The sequence below is a fragment of the Choristoneura fumiferana genome, chromosome 28 (assembly GCF_025370935.1).
Source record: "Choristoneura fumiferana chromosome 28, NRCan_CFum_1, whole genome shotgun sequence".
Classification (NCBI taxonomy): Eukaryota; Metazoa; Arthropoda; class Insecta; order Lepidoptera; family Tortricidae; genus Choristoneura; species Choristoneura fumiferana.
Genome location: NC_133499.1, coordinates 5,893,575 through 5,913,566, shown reverse-complemented (window position 1 = coordinate 5,913,566; position 19,992 = coordinate 5,893,575). Strand labels below are relative to the sequence as shown.

The window sequence follows — 19,992 nt, the reverse complement described above, 5'->3', positions numbered from 1 at the left end:
AATATCATTTGCAGGTGGTAGGACCTTGTGCAAGGTCCGCCCGGATTGCTACCACCATCTTGCTCGCTAATCCTGCCGTGAAGCAGCAGTGCTTGCACTGTTGTGTTTCGGCGTGGAGAGTAAGACAGCCGGTGAAATTACTGGCACTTGAGGTATCCCATCTTAGGCCTCTAGGTTGGCAACGCATCTGCAATACCCCTGGTGTTGCAGATGTTTATGGGCGGTGGTGATCTCTTACCATCAGGAGACCCACTTGCTCGTTTGCCATCCAGTCGAATAAAAAAAAAAAAAAATTTAGTAAAACTGACATTTTTTTAAACTATCGGAATCCGGAATTATATGAAACAGTTTCTGGGAAACGAAATTCAATGAAATTTCTGTGTGCGAAAAGGGAGCACCATTCAGGTCTTCTGAAATTTTTGGCCTTAGACTTAAACATTTTTTAATAAAAAATAAATTAAATCATCGAACACATTCAACAGCGGATGGCGTCTCATTAACAGCACAATGGCGCTCCGCGGCCGCCCGACATTTGAACTGGAAGCAGCGCGCGCGCAGGTCGCTTGTACACAATGGGATTTTTAGAAGATAGAGACTTTACAAATGTGCCGACTATACCCGAGTTTTTTAAAGGAAAAACTATATTTATAACTGGCGGATCTGGTAAGTACAATTGTATTTTAAACACACCGTGTATATAATAATGTATCAACATATAATAACTATATGTGCGGACGGCGGATCAAATCTTAATATAATAAAAATAAATAAATTATCATGAGACACTTGACACCAATTGACCTAAGTAATCCTAAACTAAGCAAAGCTTGTACTATGGATACTAGGCAACGGATAAACATACTTATATAGATAAATACATACTTAAATACATATTTACTCGTACATCCAAGACCCGAGAGCTAATATTTGTATTATTCATAGAAATATCTGCCCGGCCGGGAATCGAACCCGGGACCTCAAGCTTCGTAGTCAGGTTCTCTAACCACTTGGCCATCCGGTTGTCAAATTTATGCACTACCTACGTGTAGGTATATGTACCATCAGCCAAATATGTGGTCTACTACCATAAAGTTGAAAATCGTTTGCATGTCATAAAACAATAATGTCAATAGATGTGTCTCATCATCATCATCCCAGCCTATATACGTCCCACTGCTGGGCACAGGCCTCCTCTCAGAACAAGAGGGCTTGGGCCATAGTTCCCACGCGGGCCCAGTGCGGATTGGGAACTTCGCACGCACCATTGAATCGCTTCGCAGGTTTGTGCAGGTTTCCTCACGATGTTTTCCTTCACCGCAAAGCTCGTGGTAAATTTCAAATGTAATTCCGCACATGAATTTCGAAAAATTCAGAGGTGCGAGCCGGGGTTTGAACCCACGACCCTCTGCTTGAGAGGCGATAGGTCAAACCACTAGGCCACCACGGCTTCTTAATAGATGTGTCTGTCAACATGAAATATCGACTTTAGCAACATATTCATTTGATAGGAACTTGTTTAAAAATTGGTAGACCACTTATTTGGCTGATGGTACATCTGGGTAAGTATGATAAATTTCAAGACTCTAAATCCAGCGGTTGAGATTTCGAGATTTCATCCCGGCACAGAATAGATAATACTTAGTACATCCCGGTCCCGTGGAAATCCATACTAATATTATAAATGCAAGAGTGTGTGTGTTTATATGTTTGGCCGTCTACGCCGAAACGGAGCGACGGATCGACGTGATTTTTGGCATAGTTATAATTTTTGGGCCGAGAGTGACATAGGCTACTTTTTATCCCGGAAAATGCACATTTCCCGGGGGAACAGCGCTCGACAACCGAATTCCACGCGGGCGAAGCCGCGGGCAAAAGCTAGTATCAGGATAAAAACTCTGTGTTATTTCGGATCTCCAACCACTTCAAACATTATCCATTTCAGCATGAAGGATAACAAATATACATACATACATTGTACATATTTACAAACTTTCACATTATAATAAGAACTAGCTTTTGCCCGCGGCTTCGCCCGCCTGGAATTCGGTTATCGCGCGCTGTTCCCTCGGGAACTGTGCATTTTTCCGGGTTAAAAAGTAGCCTATGTCACTCTCGGGCCCATAAACTATCTAACATTCAAACACACACTTTGGCATTTATAATATTAGTATGGATGTGTATATTTAGTTCAAGATGGTGAGCATGATATGCTATTTCTAATTGGGCTTTCTTCTCTTTCCTTTCGATTAAGTTAGAAAAGGATGCGAAATAATTACAAAATCTTGAGCTAGCCGCACGGGTCGTATTGACTTGTTAATTTCAACCTTTGTATGCATATTTGAGTTAAAGTAAAAGAGGTAAGACAATTGGTTACAAAATATATAACTTATATTATGTATGTGGCCTATGTGGGTTATTCACTATGCTAGGAAATATACAAATGAAACGGATACAAAATTCAGATCTATTGTCAAGAAGACATTAATATCGAAGGCGTATTATAAAGTTAAATTATATATAGGAATATAATAATCATAAGAAGACAAAGAAAACTTACCTAAGAAACCTTAACTAAATTTATCTATATGTGAGTATAAAAATAAAAATTATAAAAAGAACACCCCGTCTAAAAGATCTGCCTGTGGCAGGGTTCCCATGACGCTGGCCGCATTACCCCTTTGGACCGCAAGTGAGATCCGCTGGGATAAGTACGCGCCAGCTCTTGAGTCCCCAGAAGCGTCGACCAACCGGGACGACAGGGCCTTTATAAAAAACTTCATGTCGGCTGACCAGGGCCCTAAGGTCTCAACAGTAAAGTTAATGATTATATCATGGATATTTGTAAATAATTCCGATCCGCATTAGCGAACCTACTGTGTTAAAAATAAAGTTGTGTTAAATACTTGTGATGTATACTCGCAGATATCATTTAATAAGATTGTTAATCTTGTTAAAAAAATATACCTCGTTGAGTTTCTTCTCAACAGAGGTTTTTCCGAACCGGTGGTAGATTTTTTTTGACATTCATAAGTGCTTGTTATAGCCTAAATTATAAGCAAAAACGTATATGCAATTTCCCAGAAACGACTTTTTGGTTTTAGCCAGTCTGTAAGATGGAACTTTAAGCTTCCCTTTGTTTCTAGTAGCCTTTGGCTTATCGACGTTAGTGGGAAAATAACATATGTTTAAGACATTGCTGCATTCTGCCGGCAGAACATTGTATTAATATTCCCTATTAGGTAATTCTGGGTTTTCCTTACGAGCACTATTGATTTGGACACGATGAAAAAGCGTCTAATTTCACCCTATTGTCACTTTCGTGACTTTTTTTTCATACTTACCTGTCGTTACAAAATGAACACAAAACATTTTTATGAAAATTTTGGGACTTTTTTTCTTCGTCAAAATCAACAATGCTCGTCATTCGGAGTAAGAAGAACCCAGAATCACTTAATTCTAAAAAAAAATTAAAGCGTCATTTAATATGAAAATGCCCTAAGATAAAGTAGAGATCGATTCAAAAGAGCTGGCAAAACTAGATTGAACGAAAGCAATGTCACTTAGACATTTTTGTAGGAAAATGACAGATGAATGACGTTTATGTGTATTCGAATAGGAAAAATACAAAGATGCTTTAATTCACTCATTTAATCCATTCGTGCCAGCTTTTTTTTTTTTTTATTCGACTGGATGGCAAACGAGCAAGTGGGTCTCCTGATGGTAAGAGATCACCACTGCCCATAGACACTCGCAACACCAGGGGGATTGCAGATGCGTTGCCAACCTAGAGGCCTAAGATGGGATACCTCAAGTGCCAGTAATTTCACCGGCTGTCTTACTCTCCACGCCGAAACACAACAACAACAACAGCTGTTGTGAATCGACCTACCTGTAGTAAAAAAAAACTGTCTTGAAATTTGGCACGGTCGTTTTTAATGCGACCACGATGTGTTTTTTGAGGATTCACATAAAAATTTAGCGAAATTCCGGAATTACAATTCAATTACCTACCTATCCTTGCTCCGCTCAGGTGAGCCTCAGGAACTGTGCATTTTTACGGGATAAAAAGTAGCCTATTTCACTCTCTGGCCCATAAACTATCTCTGTGCCAAAAATTACGTCGATCTGTCGCTTCATTTCGACGTGAAAGACGGACAAACATACAAACACGCACACTTTCGCATTTATAATATTAGTATGGATTATTTCATTAAATTTGAGAGACCATAGTTCGAACCACAAGGTCACCAGAGCTGTTATTATTGCACTATGGAAATGACAAGGAAAACTACATTTAATTATATAGCTCTTTATGATCGTGTCGGCCCGTCCTTGATTGTTCCGCGATAGATACGTTTCATACTAAATAAGTAGGTTCGTGTCTCGCAGTGAATATTGATTCAACTCGGCCTAAATACGTCCCACAGCAGAGCACAGGGCTCCTCTCGGAATGAGAGGGCTCGGGCCATAGTCAAGGCCATACACCCCACACCTTTGGACGCCCTTTTGAAATCTAGACACGCGGCAGCCAGGCGCGGATCTAGCCCTCAAAAAACCGGCCATGAGTGTGTCGGACACGCCCAAAATAGGGTTACGTAGCCATTACGAAAAAATGAAGTTATATTTTTGTAAGGATTTCGTATTTTATACGGAATCTTCCAAGTTTAGGTACGAGTATATTTTATACCTTAGGCTGCTATTTACTCTTAACTACTAATAATTCTCAAGCAAACATAACCGTTATAGTTTTCCTTGTAAGTTTGATAAACTTACTACCATCCTGAATTTTTTCTAATTTTTCCACCCACCGGTTTAGATTTTAGAGGCGGGGGGGGACGCTCGATTTTAATGAAAATTTGCGCTTTAAAGTTGAATATTTCGCAAACACATCACGGAATCGCAAAATTGTCTTTGCAATCCCCTAATGGTTTTAAAGACCTACCCAACGATACCCCACACTATAGGGTTGGATGAGAAAAAAAAATCACCCCCACTTTACATCTATGGGAGGTACCCTTTAAAATTTATTTTTTTATTGTACCATTTTGTCGGCATAGTTTTTTTTTTCTAAAGGGTCCATATTTTATTGAATTTTTACATAAAAATAAAAATAAAAAAACATATAAAATTAACTAAAACGGGCTTCCTCATCCAAAGGCAGCGCAGCGCGGGGCATTGTGCATAGTTTACATATATATTTGGAAGAGATCCCTTTAAGGGATAAGTTCGCCTTTGTACATCTTATTATCCTGTGTTATTTTATTTTCATGTGTTTATATACAATAAAGAGTTTTACAATACAATACAATGCAGTATATCCGTGCAAAATTATAACTTTCTAGCATTGATAGTCCTGAGCAAAGCCGCGGACGGGCAAACAGACAGACAGACACAGACATGGCGAAACTATAAGGGTTCCGTTTTTGCCATTTTGGCTCCGGAACCCTAAAAAGGTGGTCAGAGCCACCAGTAAATCGGTCAAGTGCGAGTCACATGCACTCACGAACAATATCAAATCATGCACGACTTTTGACTTTAATTATTTCCTTTTTTACAAGCTTTTGTTTAACTTGCCCTTTTCGTTTATTTATTTATTAGGGTCAAATCTTGCAAGTTAAATTTGACCCACTACCAGTAGTCCGATCGACTTGAAATATGGTAAACTTATGTATGTAGCTCAATCGATTATTAAAATACAAACATCAAAAAATTGTCATTTTTCTGACTGACTGACCTTACATCCAAAACCTAACCCACTTCCAGATGACTTGAATTAAAATCTATGTATGAACTAAAATAATTTCCTTGCTCACCCGCGACCTTACGATAGCTAAGCTTATGCAAAATATGCGTGTTCATGCAGTTCCTCCACCTCCACACTGTAAGAACACACACAAATCACACAAACCCATCTATCACCACCACCACACTCACTGAAGCGTTTTCGAACTCAACCAGAGCTCATCTTCAGAGTGACACAACCGTACACCATGCTACCAGTTGTTAGACACCAACGCGTGTTGGCGCAATACGCATATTTTGCATAAGCTTAGCTATCGTAAGGTCGCGGGTGAGCAAGGAAATCATTGATATGGACCTCCGCAAAGTAACGCCTGATTCAATAAATTATTTAAAATCTATGTAGTATGTAGGCGCTGTTAAAAAATAACCTTTCTTGGGGTAGTCGGGTAAATGGCCCCTGACGGACAAACAGAAAGAACTAAGGGTTCCTTGTTAAGACTACGGAATACTAAAAAATATACTTACTAGCTTTCGATATTTACATACAAGCATATGTACCTACATCAAATATAGTACGTAATTAGTACATTTCTAAAACAATGTTAGAACATTAATAGTACAGTAAAGACGTAATATTGTGAGAAAATTGCATCACTTCTGCATTATGAGAGGGAGCGAGATGCAAGATGATGTGAGAAAATGCAGGAAAATAGCGTCAATTATAGATATACGAGTAGAGTACATCGGTCGCTCTCATAACTACTTTTTTTTTTAGAGATCCACTGTTAAACAAAAACGCTTGTGGTTTCGCCATGCCTGTCTCTATGCATGCATGTGTGTGTATTTAAATGATTTATTGTACACAAGAAAATAATACAATTAACCAACTTTGAGATAATGCTATAAAGGCGGACCTTTGAGTGGATAAGAGGAGCAATCAGCTAGGCATTGACAAAGAATGGGTTTTAAAGTCAAAAATTATGAAAGCTACAATACAGTGCTATCTAGTTTGTTATTATGTCCCGCTGCTGGGCACAGGTCTCCTCTTAAAATGAAAGGGCTTGGCCCGAAGTTCCCACGCGAGTCTTGTGCCGTTTTAGAACTTCACACATCGCCATTGCTTTGCAGGTTTTTGGACCCTCACCACTTTATCATAATACATACATGTAGTAAAGCATTTTTACAGTTGTAGTATTTACATAGTAGTAGTACACATCTAGTGAACAATGTGTTTCCATCGTATTTTTAACCGACTTCAAAAAAGGAGGAGGTTCTATGTTCCAATGTTTGTATTTTTTTTATGTTCGCCGATTACTCAGTCAATTGTGAACCGATTTTCAAAATTGTTTTTTTATTCGAAAGGGTACTCTTCTAAAGTGGTCCCATTGTCACCAAGTCAAGATCTGATGATGGGATCCTAGGAAAATCGAGGGCAAACCTCAAATTTTATAGGCACACCTATGGCGATTTTGGCATTTTTAGCATTAAGATATGCATTTACATTCAGAAAGTATCATTGGTAACCTGGACCTGATGAAGAAGACCGTAGATGACCAATGGAACTCGTCAAAGCTAAGTAATGCTCGCTCGTCTATAAACGATCATTATTAACATACCTAGATAAGCGACTAAGAAGGAGCTTTAAGTTAATGATTCTTTCGAACTGATCTGATGCTGAAGCCGGAAGGTAGGCAACGGAACTCTGTTATAAAACAACGTAACTAAGCCGTGTTTGGGCTTTATGGAATCGTTGTGAATCTGTACTTTGGCTACGAAGCACTAAAAAGTGAGAAATAAAGAAAAATTTTAACAAAAAAGTAAAGCCGACTCCAAAAAAACAAAAAAATAACAAAAATGGAACCGACTACAAAACCCTTGAAAATATTTTTCTAGCACTAGGTACCTACTAGCTCGAAATCGGTAATGTGCATTTTTCTAATTTTTTAAAATTTTTATTGGTTTCAGGTTTCATGGGAAAGGTTTTGATAGAGAAACTGCTGTATTCATGCACCGACTTGGACAGGATATATCTACTTTTGCGCGGGAAAAAAGGCGTCAAGTCAGAAGATAGACTCGCAGATCTATACTCCTCCATTGTAAGTATAACCTAAACAAAACCAACAAAAAGTTTGAAAACCATTGTCACTTCAAAGTTTAAAACATGGCCCGAGGTCGTCTCAAACAAAAAAACTGTGCAAGGAGCTGTCCACAAGGTTGGTCCATGCCACTGGTGATCTCAGGGCTGGCTCCTACTTTGCCCAACGGCTGTCTCGCGATCCAGCGTGGCAATGCTGCCAGTATCCTGGGATCCTTGCCGCGGCTCAACTGCGATAGTTTTGTATTTTTAAATTAGTTTTATTCTCCTACTTTTTGCTATTTTTTTCAGATTAGTTATGATGTATATACTGTGTTAGTTTAGGTTAGTTTACGTTGAAATAATAAATTAACTCTATAGGAACAACCATTGCTAGAAAACCTGCTTTAAGAGGCACAGTGCCACAGACAGACACATAGACACACAGCGGCCAAACTTATAACACCCCTCTTTTTGCGTCGGGGTGGCGTTTCAGTCTTGCTTGCGATTGGCTCATTTGGATCTGTATCCAATCACAAGCGTGACAGAAATGGCAAACGGACATCACGATACTAACGCCATCTAGCGATGTTTCGCCTGTCGAAAAACCCTCATTACCAATAATTTGATTTGCCATAATTTCACTTGCAATAACAACGTTTGCCATAAAATATATAGAACCGTAAAACGGGGTGAATATAAAACGCGGGGTGATTAGAAATATTCTTATGATTTTTTGCATGGCTACAAAACACCATGATCACTAAAGCCAATTACTTTAGTTTTTAGTATTAAGTTCAGTATTTGTTTATTTTGCTTGCAACACTCGATAGCCGTGAAGTTAGTCAGAAGTATTAAATATTTTAGTGCAACGAGAGATATGTTAGTTTTATGTATTCTTGATACAGCTCTAATCTACTGTAAATTGCACCACCTGCTAAAATGTATTCCTTATTTCTGGCCATTGTAAAGGTTGCCTGGAAGAGATCGCTCTGAAGCGATAAGGCCGCCTATTGCTTACCTTAGAAAATCTCTATGTATATACTTGTGTTCTCTGTACTGTTTGCTGTATTGGTGTGCAATAAAGAGTTATTGTATTGTATTGTATTGTATTGTATGCCACCAAGGTAAGAAATAAGTTCCAAAAACTTTTTTATAACAGTGATTTTAGTGATAATTACAGTGTAGTAGTTTTAATTTAGTTACCCGGTGTCTGCAGTGTCTAAATAATAAAACATTTGACCGAGTTTATTGATAATCAGGAGTAATTATACAAAAGTAATTTCATAAACGTTTCGGTTAGAATCAGGTGAATAGACACGGCATACGGGGTGACTAGATGACGCTGTTAAGGACGCTGTTTGAGGTGAGAAGTCACGACAGTGGGGTGAAAAATAACGACGGGAAGGGTTTATAGTAATGAATACGTGAGGGTTCCCAAAACTTCCCAGCCTCTACAGTAATGTACTATTATTATTTTTATTCCTTTGACAAGTTCACCCGCATATATTTTTTTCATAATTATGACAACCCTGACTGAATTCTCCATTCACCCCATATGTCGTGTCTACTGACCCTGTTTTACGGATTTGTAAAAATCTTGCGTTTTTTTTAATTTTCGCTATACCAAGAGCAATATTAATTATTATAATAATATAAATTATTTTTCTGATGCAAACTTGGAGAGCTTTTTAGGACTCGCAATAGAAAAACAATCTTAGGTCCTTTACTATTTCAATTAATTCTTAAAAATAATTTGGAAGTTCAGAATCGTGTCTACTCACCCCGTTTTACGGAACCGTGCTGTTAACAGGTTTTTTTTTAAATGATATCTTATAGGATACAATAGGTTAATTTGGGTTAGTTTAATATCAATTATAAAGAAAATACTTTCATTACTCTATGACAAATGAAAATTATGGAAAATACCGGAACCGTAAAAGATGCAAGTCTCGCAACGCTTTTTACCTACGATACTACTACTACTATACCTACTTCTATACTAACTACCTACTATATAGTTCTTGAGATATAGCCCTGAGGTAGACAGACGGACTGTGTAGCAACATTAATAGGGTTCTGCTTATCTCTTAAAATAAATCTCACTCTCTTTCTTTCTCTTTTCGTGACGCGTAACCTTAGAAAAGCAGACTGCCTTAAAAATACATAAAAGAACAATGATGTCGCTAGCGAAATAAGAAACAAACAAGCTGAGATATGAGGTGCACAGGGGAAATTCGTGTCGGTACCGTTGACCATCAGTGGTGTAGCGGTATAGCACGCGGTACGGTATACAGTGATGGTCTTATTTTTCTGGTTTTTCTGTGCATCTATATTTCAGTTTGTATTTTCAATTTAAAAGTACAAAACAAGTCTAGTGGTCTAAAACTCTGTTAAGTAGCTAACTTAAAGTTCAACAGTATATAGATACACTAGCTTTTGCCCGCGGCTCCGCCCGCATGGTATTCGGTTATCGCGCGCTGTTCACTCGCGAACTGTGCATTTTTCCGGGATAAAAAGTAGCCTATGTCACTCTCGGGCCCATAAACTATCTCTATGCCAAAAATCACGTCGATCCATCGCGACAAACACACAAACATACAAACACACTTTCGCATTTCTAATATTAGTAGTAGTAGAAAGTAGTAAGGATACATATCATACCTACGCTTGAAAAACATAATCCTCCTTCGGGCAGTCGGGTTAAACTGTTATATAAGTTGGTTAATTTTTTTTTTTCAGTGCTTCGATCGACTTAGGAGAGAGAGGCCTGGTGCTTTTGAGTCAAAAGTATTCGTGGTTGCTGGCGACATAATGGAGGCTGGTTTAGGTACAACACCAAACATTCAGTCTAACAGACCGACCCATGTACGTACACAGGGTGGAACGTTTCACTATGATTTCCTGGACAAAAGTATAGGATGTCAAGTCAACATGATATTAGTAGCACAAAAAGGTTCCACCCTGGTAAATATTCACTTTTTCGATTGTACCTACATTAAGCCAAATAAGTGGTCTTACTTACTTACTTCGCCGGCTCAGCGACCCAAAGTGGATCTTGGCCTCCGACACAAGACTCCGCCAATTGTTCCTATCCTGTACAACAAGGCGCCAGTCTGCCACCTGCATGTCGCACAGGTCTTTTCGGACTTCATCCAGCCAGCGATACCTAGGCCTTCCGTTTGGCCGTCTTCCAGTCGGTTGCTCTAGGTATGCTCTCTTGGCCGCACGATCCTCTCCCATTCTCTCCACGTGGCCGAGCCAACGAAGCCGCGCAGACTTGCCCTCGCCTATAATGTTGGGCTCGCCCACCAGGTCTTCCACATCCACATTTCTCCTGACACGCCAGGCTCCATCCACTTGTCTTGTAGGTCCCAGAATCTTCCTGTAGATCTTCCTCTCCGCCACTAATAGCTTATTCTCTTCTTTCAGTGTTAGAGTCCAAGCTTCGCACCCATACATTAAGATTGACCTTATCACTGTATGGGTGCGAAGCTTGGACGCTAACACTGAAAGAAGAGAATAAATAAGTGGTCTACCAATTATTAAACAAGTTCCTATCAAATACAACGTCCATACAATACTTCCATATATTTAGACCGCAGCAACTTTTGAGTAAAACGAAACGGTGCATCAAGTGTACCCGCAGCATGCTACAGCACTGTAGTGGACCTAGGCTCATACTTTTCGATACAAAGAATATATTTTTGCCTGACACGTGCAAACGCTTGCGCTATTACGCTCATGGTATGATACGGTGTAATGGGTAAAGACATATTAAATATAATGACCCGGATAACTCACGTCTTAAATCGAGTTTAGCTCGACATGTTTCGGGCTAATCCGTAGCCCTTCGTCTTCGGAGCAACGCGACTCAGCGGCTGCTGCAACACGCGCACTGCGCGCCGCCGCTCTGCTCGCGCGACTACCCGACGAAACTGACACCGGCACACAACTACCCGCGTTTTCATCATCATTACAACTGTCAAATGTAGGGTAGCACACAACACTAACAACATCGCTCTGTAAAGGTACGTTCACACGTGACGTGAGACGTGAGTTATCCGGGTCATTATATTTAATATGAGTGAGTCTCACGGTAGTTTCATGTTCAAAATGGGTAAAGACCTTTACATCTGTAGTGAATGTTTGGCTCGGCCGTATTTTGTCGGAAATCGTTTATCTTGCTATCCCAACTAGCTTACTGAAGTTTACTGGAGCTAATTGAGAAACTTATCCGACGAAATACGATGACAAAACATTATTCAGTATATCTGTACCTACATGGAAAGTTTTCCTTTGTATTCAAGTGACGTTAAGCTTAATTAAACATTTAACCTTCCAGGATTATCCGAGGAAGACAGAACTCTTCTGATCAACCGGGTTAACATCATATTCCATGTAGCTGCGAGCGTCAGGTAACTATAAGGCAGCCTTACACATGCTTGTTACTGGCATGCTAAGCTTATAAACATGCTAGTATAGTAGTCATTTTTTGAGGTGTCCCGATCTCGTTAACAGCCCACCTGCCGAACAAAGCCATTGTATTCTATTATGTCCTCAAGTGCATTAGCCTCAGTTTAAAATGAACGAAATATAACATAAAATAGCTCATTGAAATAACGAATTTATTACTTAGAATAGAGAGTTAATTTTAAATAAAACTTTGTTGGCAGATAATATTTTTCAAAATTGAATGCGTCCTAGACTAGCAGCCTCATGAAGAAGTATTAATTACTAATCATAATTTGATTGCTTAGTAGCGACATCTCTTGTCTGGGTGAGCGGTTAGTTCCGAAAGAGTGTGACGTCTCTTGACGAAACAAAGATGTCGCTAGTGCTGCTGCTTAAGTAGCATAGTAGAAATAAGCAACCTGAGATATGTATGCATAGGAAAAATTCGTGTCTAGATTCCTGTCCAGCAGTGGTATAGGGGTTATAGCAGCACGGATTGCTGAGGACTTGGGTTCGATTCCCAGTGCTGGTCTCTTTTTCTGGTTTTTCTGTGCATCCATATCTCAGTTTGTATTTTCGATATGGTTTCACGGGATACCCGTAAAAGTAACAAATTTGGAGTTGAAATAAAAAATACAAAAGAACTCCAAAAATCCAATCATAAGTATTAATTATTTGCGAACGTGTATTTGTATATGCACTTTCTGTTCTAGATAATAAAGTCGTTATTTCAGTGAATTATATTTACTTTAAATTTCCGTTCATTTTAAACTAATGATTATGCGGTTAAGGGCACAATAGAATACAAATGGCTTCGTTCGAAAGGTCTGTTAACGAGATCAGGACACCTCAAAAAATTCCTACTATACCTGAAGTACCAGCATGCTTAATAGTAGCACGTGTCCTATACGCACATGCTAGTAGGTAGCATTTGCTCAATAGTAGCATGCTTTTGTGCTAGTAACTAGCATGTGCAACAGTAGCTATATTAAAGCCGGTTTGTCAAACACGAGCGCTCGCGATTGCATACGCCATCCCTTTCTACGGTCGTCTTATACAGTTTGTAAGAAAGAAGTTTTTGACCATGTAATTTTTGTCTTCAGGTTCGATGATCCGCTGACTTTTGCCTCCAAAATGAACCTCCAGGGCACGAAGGAGATAGTCGATTTGACTAAAGAAGTTGCTAATTTGTCGGTAAGATTTTTGTATTGTACAGTCAAAGGCATACATATCTATACAGCCATAGTCTCAAATATATGTATAAATCGACCTTATGGTTAATAGCATAAAGGTGTATTTGACGTCTTGGTAATGTATATATATTTTCTCAAACATCCAAGGACATATCGTCCTTATCTTCGTGATCATAGAACGCCAAGTACGTCATTGTATAGCATTTATTGAGGATTCGTTCTAATTCCAAATTAGAGGATAGTAATGGAATTTCATACAACATTGCCGGCCAAGGCCAGCAAAGAGATTGTCTTTTGTCTTTTGTTTCATAAATTGCCGGCCAAGGCCAGCAAAGATATTGTCTTTTGTTTCAAATTAGAGGATAGTAATGGAATTTCATACAACATTGCCAGCCAAGGCCAGAAAAGAGATTGTCTTTTGTTTCAGTAGGTTGTATTTCTTTAATTGACTATCTATGGCATACTGCCAATTAAAAAAAGAGTATTTTGGCGGGAATAGAAAAAAACATATATACGGTTTATATCTAAAACGAGTGGTTTTTTTATTCAAATAAGTGTTATTCTTTCCGATATGAGTTCATCATCAAGTAACATGGTATTATTTCCTTGGATTTATTTGAGAAAAGCACTATAAAATCCTCGTCCGCGACACTCAACACACTCGTTAACTACTCGGCCGGTAATCCCCTATTTCGCGCACTCTGCAGTAATGTACTATTATGCCCTTGGCTGTATTGTATTGCTTTTAGAATTTAAAATCTTGACGTTTCAAAAATTCTCAGTAAGGGGTTCCGATTATAACACAAAAGTATATGCAAACCTAGGACACTTTTTTTCTCCTATTACAATCGAAAGTGCTTCTGAGTAGGAAAACGAATTATCATCCAAATCTAAAAAAAAAACATTTCAACAACTTTTTCTAAAAACGCCCTAAAAAGTCGTAGCTGCAGCAAGAGAGAGACAGTGTTGCCATTCAAAAAAGTCATAACATTTAATTTACCTCATAATTATAAATATTTATTCGTTGGTGTTGCCAACAATTATAAATTATAATTCTTCATTATAATTATTTCCTAGGTGCTGGTCCACGTATCGACGTCGTACTCGAACACCAACAGGGACCCCATAGAGGAGGTCATGTACCCCCCCCACGCGGAGTGGAGGGACACATTGAAGGTCTGCGAGAGCATTGACGAACATACACTTAGAGTGTTGACGCCTAAGTAAGTGTGTGTTTTTATTAAGTTTCACCTGTCCTGTTGTCTGTCTGTCTGTCTGTCTATCTGTCTGTCTGTAAACAAATCTTGCAAGTTAAATTTGACCAACTTTCAGTAGTTAGTCCGATTGACTTTAAATTTGGAATACTTATGTAAATCGCGTGACAATACAATAATCTAGTAGTGACACCCTGGTAGGGTCAGGATCGTCTCCTCAGGATGGAACTCTTCAACGGTTAATAGCATAGACTTGAAATTTGGTATGCAAATGTAGTTTGGGTGACAATGCAAGTACAGTCAGCAAAAAAAGCTTGTATTAAAAATGATTTTTTTGTGGTTAGGCTATTTTTAATGGAATTTATTCGACGTAAAAAAAACATATTAAAGTGTAACATAAAATAAGAATGAAGCAAAAGTGGTTAACGACGGAGTTTGGGGAATTGAGGTATCGTTAGATTTGTCCTGACAATCCAAAAGTCTTTAGATAGGTGACGTTAAAAAAACATGGCAGCTGTAAGATGCAAATATTCGGGGTCCATTTTTTGTAGAGCCGATAGGTTCTCTAGTGGAGACCGCGGATCGGCAAGCGCAGCGTAGGACGTCCACCAACGAGATGGACGGATGACCTGGTAAAAGTCGCGGGTTCACGGTGGATGCAAGCCGCTTCCAACCGAGGCAACTGGAGGTCCATGGGGGAGGTCTATGTCCAACAGTGGACGTCCTATGTTTTTTTTTGTACTGTTATAAGACTAATTGCAGGTATCTAGGAGAGCTGCCAAACACTTACACTTTCACGAAGCAACTGGCAGAACACGTGGTGTACGAGTACAAAGGGAAATTACCCGCTGTTATTATACGACCTTCCATTGGTAAGTAGCCCATAGAAACTTTTTATGGGTTCCGTAGCCAAAATGGCAAAAACGGAACCCTTATAGTTTCGCCATGTCTGTCTGTCTGTCCGTCCGCTGCTTTGCTCAGGGACTATCAATGCTAGAAAGCTGTAATTTTGCACGAATATATATGTAAACTATGCCGACAAAATGGTACAATAAAAAAAAAAAAAATTTTTTTAGGGTACCTCCCATAGACGTAAAGTGGGGGTGATTTTTTTTCTCATCCAACCCTATAGTGTGGGCTATCGTTGGATAGGTCTTTTAAAACCATTAGGGGTTTGCTCAGACGATTTTTCGATTCAGTGATTTGTTTGCGAAATATTCAACTTTAAAGTGCAAATTTTCATTAAAATCGAGCGTCCCCCCCCCCCCTTTAAAATGTAAACCGGTGGGTGGAAAAATTTGAAAAACTTCAGGATGGTTGTAAGCTTATATCAAACTTACAAGGAAAACTATAACGGTTAAGTTTGCTTGAGAATTATTAGTAGATTAAGAGTAAATAGCAGCTTAAGGTATAAAATATGAAATCCTTAGAAAAATATTACCTACCTACTTAATTTTTTCGTAATGGCTACGGAACCCTATTTCAGGCGTGTCAAAGTTTGTTCAATCCCCGGCTCGCACCGCTGAGTTTTTCGAAATTCATGTGCGGAATTACATTTGAAATTTACCACTAACTTTACGGTGAAGGAAAACATCATGAGGAAACCTGCACTAACCTGCGAAGCAATTCATAAATGCGTGTGAAGTTTCCAATCCACACTGGGCCCGCGTGGGAACTATGGCCCAAGCCCTCTTTTTCTCAGAGGAGGCCTGTGCCCAGCAGTGGGACGTACATAGGCTGGGATGGATACCGCACAGTGGATGACCACCCATTAAGATGATGTTGTTGACTAGTGCGGTGATGGAATTTAGCGTCCGGGACACTTGATAGAATCTTGGCTTTTTTTATTTTAACAAGCTTTTATTTAGTTTCACCTGTCCCGTTGTCTGTATGTCTGTCTGTCTGTCGGTAGTCAAATCTTGCAAGTTATTGACCAACTCCCAGTAGTAAGATTAATTTAAATTTATTTTCTTTTCTTCTCTTGTGTCTTATTATGGTTTTGTTTAAAGTGATCTCAAGCGTGGCCGAGCCTATGCCCGGATGGATTGAAAACTTCAACGGCCCAACCGGCATATTAGTCGCATGCGGTAAAGGTACGTGCATTTAGGTGCAACATAGAAAATACACAAACTACGATTAACATGTAACAACAACAAATTATAAATCCACATTGCTACCCATGAAATGAAACCATTCCATTCCATATTCCATCCCATTCCATTTCGTTCCATTCCGTGCCATTCCATTCCATTCCGTTTCATTCCATTCTATTTCAGTCCAGTCCAGTCCATTCCGTGCATTGTTGTTTCATTCAATTCCATATCGTTTTATAAACTAGTATAGTTAAAACATGACCTGGCCCATGCCGTGCGTTTACGGTAGACGCAAGCCGCTTCCGACCGAAGCAACTAGAGGTCTATGGGCGACGCCTATATCCAACAGTGGACTGGACATCCTACGGCCGATATGATGTTAATGGGTTAACATATTCTTCATCACACTTGCTCGTAAAAAGTGTCGTAACAAGCAGGCTACCTTGGTTGCAACCCCCTTCGGGGAGCTGGCGCTGCCAAGAGCGCATTTAGCGGTTTTCTTTTACAAATATGCAATTTTACTCGAATATGTGATGAATAACATTGTATTGTATGTCGCACGGGCGGTACTAGAATTACGAACATCGACTCATTAAAGCCCTCCGTCTTCGACTTCGGGCTTCTATTAGACTCTCGTTCGTAATTCCTTATTTACCGCCCTTAAGACACAATGTACTATTGCAGGTATCATGCGCAGCATATATTCAGATGCTGACTTGAAACCAGACTATATGCCTGTGGATATTGCCATCAAGAATATCATAGCCGCCGCCTGGGCTAGAGGGACCAAGCCGTGAGTAACCTTCATTCAAAGTCAAAGTCAATAGTATTTTATGCAACTGTATCGTAATAGGGGTCCTTAAAACACGATTGTGGTGTGGTGTTCATAATTGTTTTAAGGCTTAATTACGTACAGTTGCATACAATATTTTATCTATATCCATATATTAAATCCTCTATCATGTGTTCCGCGAACCATTGAGAATGACCTGCATTAACGAGAACTAGGTAGGTATGTCTGCCCCACGAGCTGCCCGTGCTGAGCTGAGCATGCTGGATCGCACAGATGGCGTTAAAGTTAAATTGAAATAATAAAACAGAACATAGTGTAAATTAAATGTTCATTTTGACGAAGTCAACTCTTATTTCAAAAACATTAAATTTATTACACCGAAACATAAATTTTGATGTTAGCCCATGTTTTCCTTCTCCAACCAACTGCATCTCTTGAATACCGCATCCTAAGGGTCCATGATTGCAAATAGATTGTAATTTTGTAAAAAAAATACTATTTGCGACGTTTCTTCGAACAACTGTTTTGTCAGGAACCTCTTCTTCCACATCGAACGATATTTGGAACCGAAAATATATTGAATGTGTTAGCATTTACAATTTTTCATGGACATATAAAGCACCGGTGGTAAAGAATCAACGAGAGAAACAGAAGTAAGACCCTGCACGATAGACTATTAGAACGCACGATAGACCTCCGCAAAGTAACGTCTGATTAAATAAATTAAACAATACCATTCCAAATTGAAAATACAAACTGAAATATAGATGCACAGAAAAAACAGAAAAATAAGACCATCACTGGGAATCGAACCCAGGTCCTCGGTAATCCGTACCGCGTGCTATACCGCTACACCACTGATGGTCTTATTTTTCTGTTTTCTGTGCATCTATATTTCAGTTTGTATTTTCAATTACGGTTTTACGGGATGACCGTAATAAAAATTTGGAATTGAAATAAAAAATACAAAAAGATTCCAAAAAACCAATCTTAATACCATTCCAGTTTGAGCCCATCGGACGACATTGAGATATACAACTGCTGCGCTGGGAACCTCAACACTCTGTCGGTCGGCGAGCTGGTGCAGATCGGAATGTCTTAGCACCGAAATTCCGCTGAACGACATGCTATGGTGCAATTATTTTTACCGGTCATCCCACCCAAACTGAAATATAGATGCACCCAGCTGGGTTCGATTCCCAGTGATGGTTATTTTTCTGTTTTTTCTGTGCATCTATATTTCAGTTTGTATTTTCAATTACGGTTTTACGGGATGACCGTAAAAGTAAAAATTTGGAATTGAAATAAAAAATACAAAAAGATTCCAAAAAACCAATCTTAATACCATTCCAGTTTGAGCCCATCGGACGACATTGAGATATACAACTGCTGCGCTGGGAACCTCAACACTCTGTCGGTCGGCGAGCTGGTGCAGATCGGAATGTCTTTAGCACCGAAATATCCGCTGAACGACATGCTATGGAATGCCGGTGGATCTATTACCACGTCGAAGAATTTGCATTATGTAAAGGTGAGAATACATTTCTCACACACACAAACATCACGCCTGTAGTCCCAAATGAGGTAGGCAAGTGCACACGAAACGCTACAGCTTCGGAGCCACTTTTAGTAATTTTAGGTTTAAAGTTTGACAAAAACGGTACAATAGTGACAGGTTGCTAGCTTGTTGCCTACGGTATACCTTAACTGGTTGAACGCCCTGCGTGCCACCGCCACAGTGGCGCGTACTCGTTTGATTAGTCAATTTTTGTTACTAGTTTCGATCACCCTTTAACATAGGGTACTAGTCCAAAATTACCCAAAAAAGTCGTTGGTCGCGCGACGGGTTAACCTATATCCTCAGTCGCCTATTACGACATCCACGGAAGAAATGGAGAGTTGTAATAGAATTCTTTTCTAACACCAAATATTAATGAACTAAAAGAATTTCTTTGCTCACCCGCGACCTTATGATAGCTAAGTTTATGCAAGATATGCGTGTTCATGCAGTTCCTCCGCCTCCACACTATAAGAACACACACAAATCACACAAACCTTTGTATCACCACACTACACTGACGCGTTTCGAACTCAACCAGAGCTCATCTTCAGAGCAACACAACCGTAGTACCACACTACCAGATGGTACGGTTGTGTTGCTCTGAAGATGACCTCTGGTTGAGTTCGAAACGCGTCAGTGTATTGGTGGTCGTAATAGATGGAGGCGGAGGAACTGCATGAACATATCTTGCATAAACTTAGCTATCATAAGGTCGCGGGTGAGCAAAGAAATTATTTTAGTTCGATAATTAAAATCGTAGATTAAGGGGCTGTTTCACCACCCATTGATTAGTCTGACGTCAGTTATGACGGTTAAATGTGATGCCGTCTCTATTTGTTTTGTTCGAATAGACGGAGACGGCATCAT

At 39.4% G+C, this 19,992-nt stretch overlaps 1 pseudogene; it reads left to right on the top strand.

The window, feature by feature from the left end:
• The first annotated feature begins 516 nt into the window (after positions 1 to 516).
• Positions 517 to 19,992, top strand: part of LOC141443944 (putative fatty acyl-CoA reductase CG5065) — a 36,689-nt pseudogene continuing 17,213 nt past the window's right edge.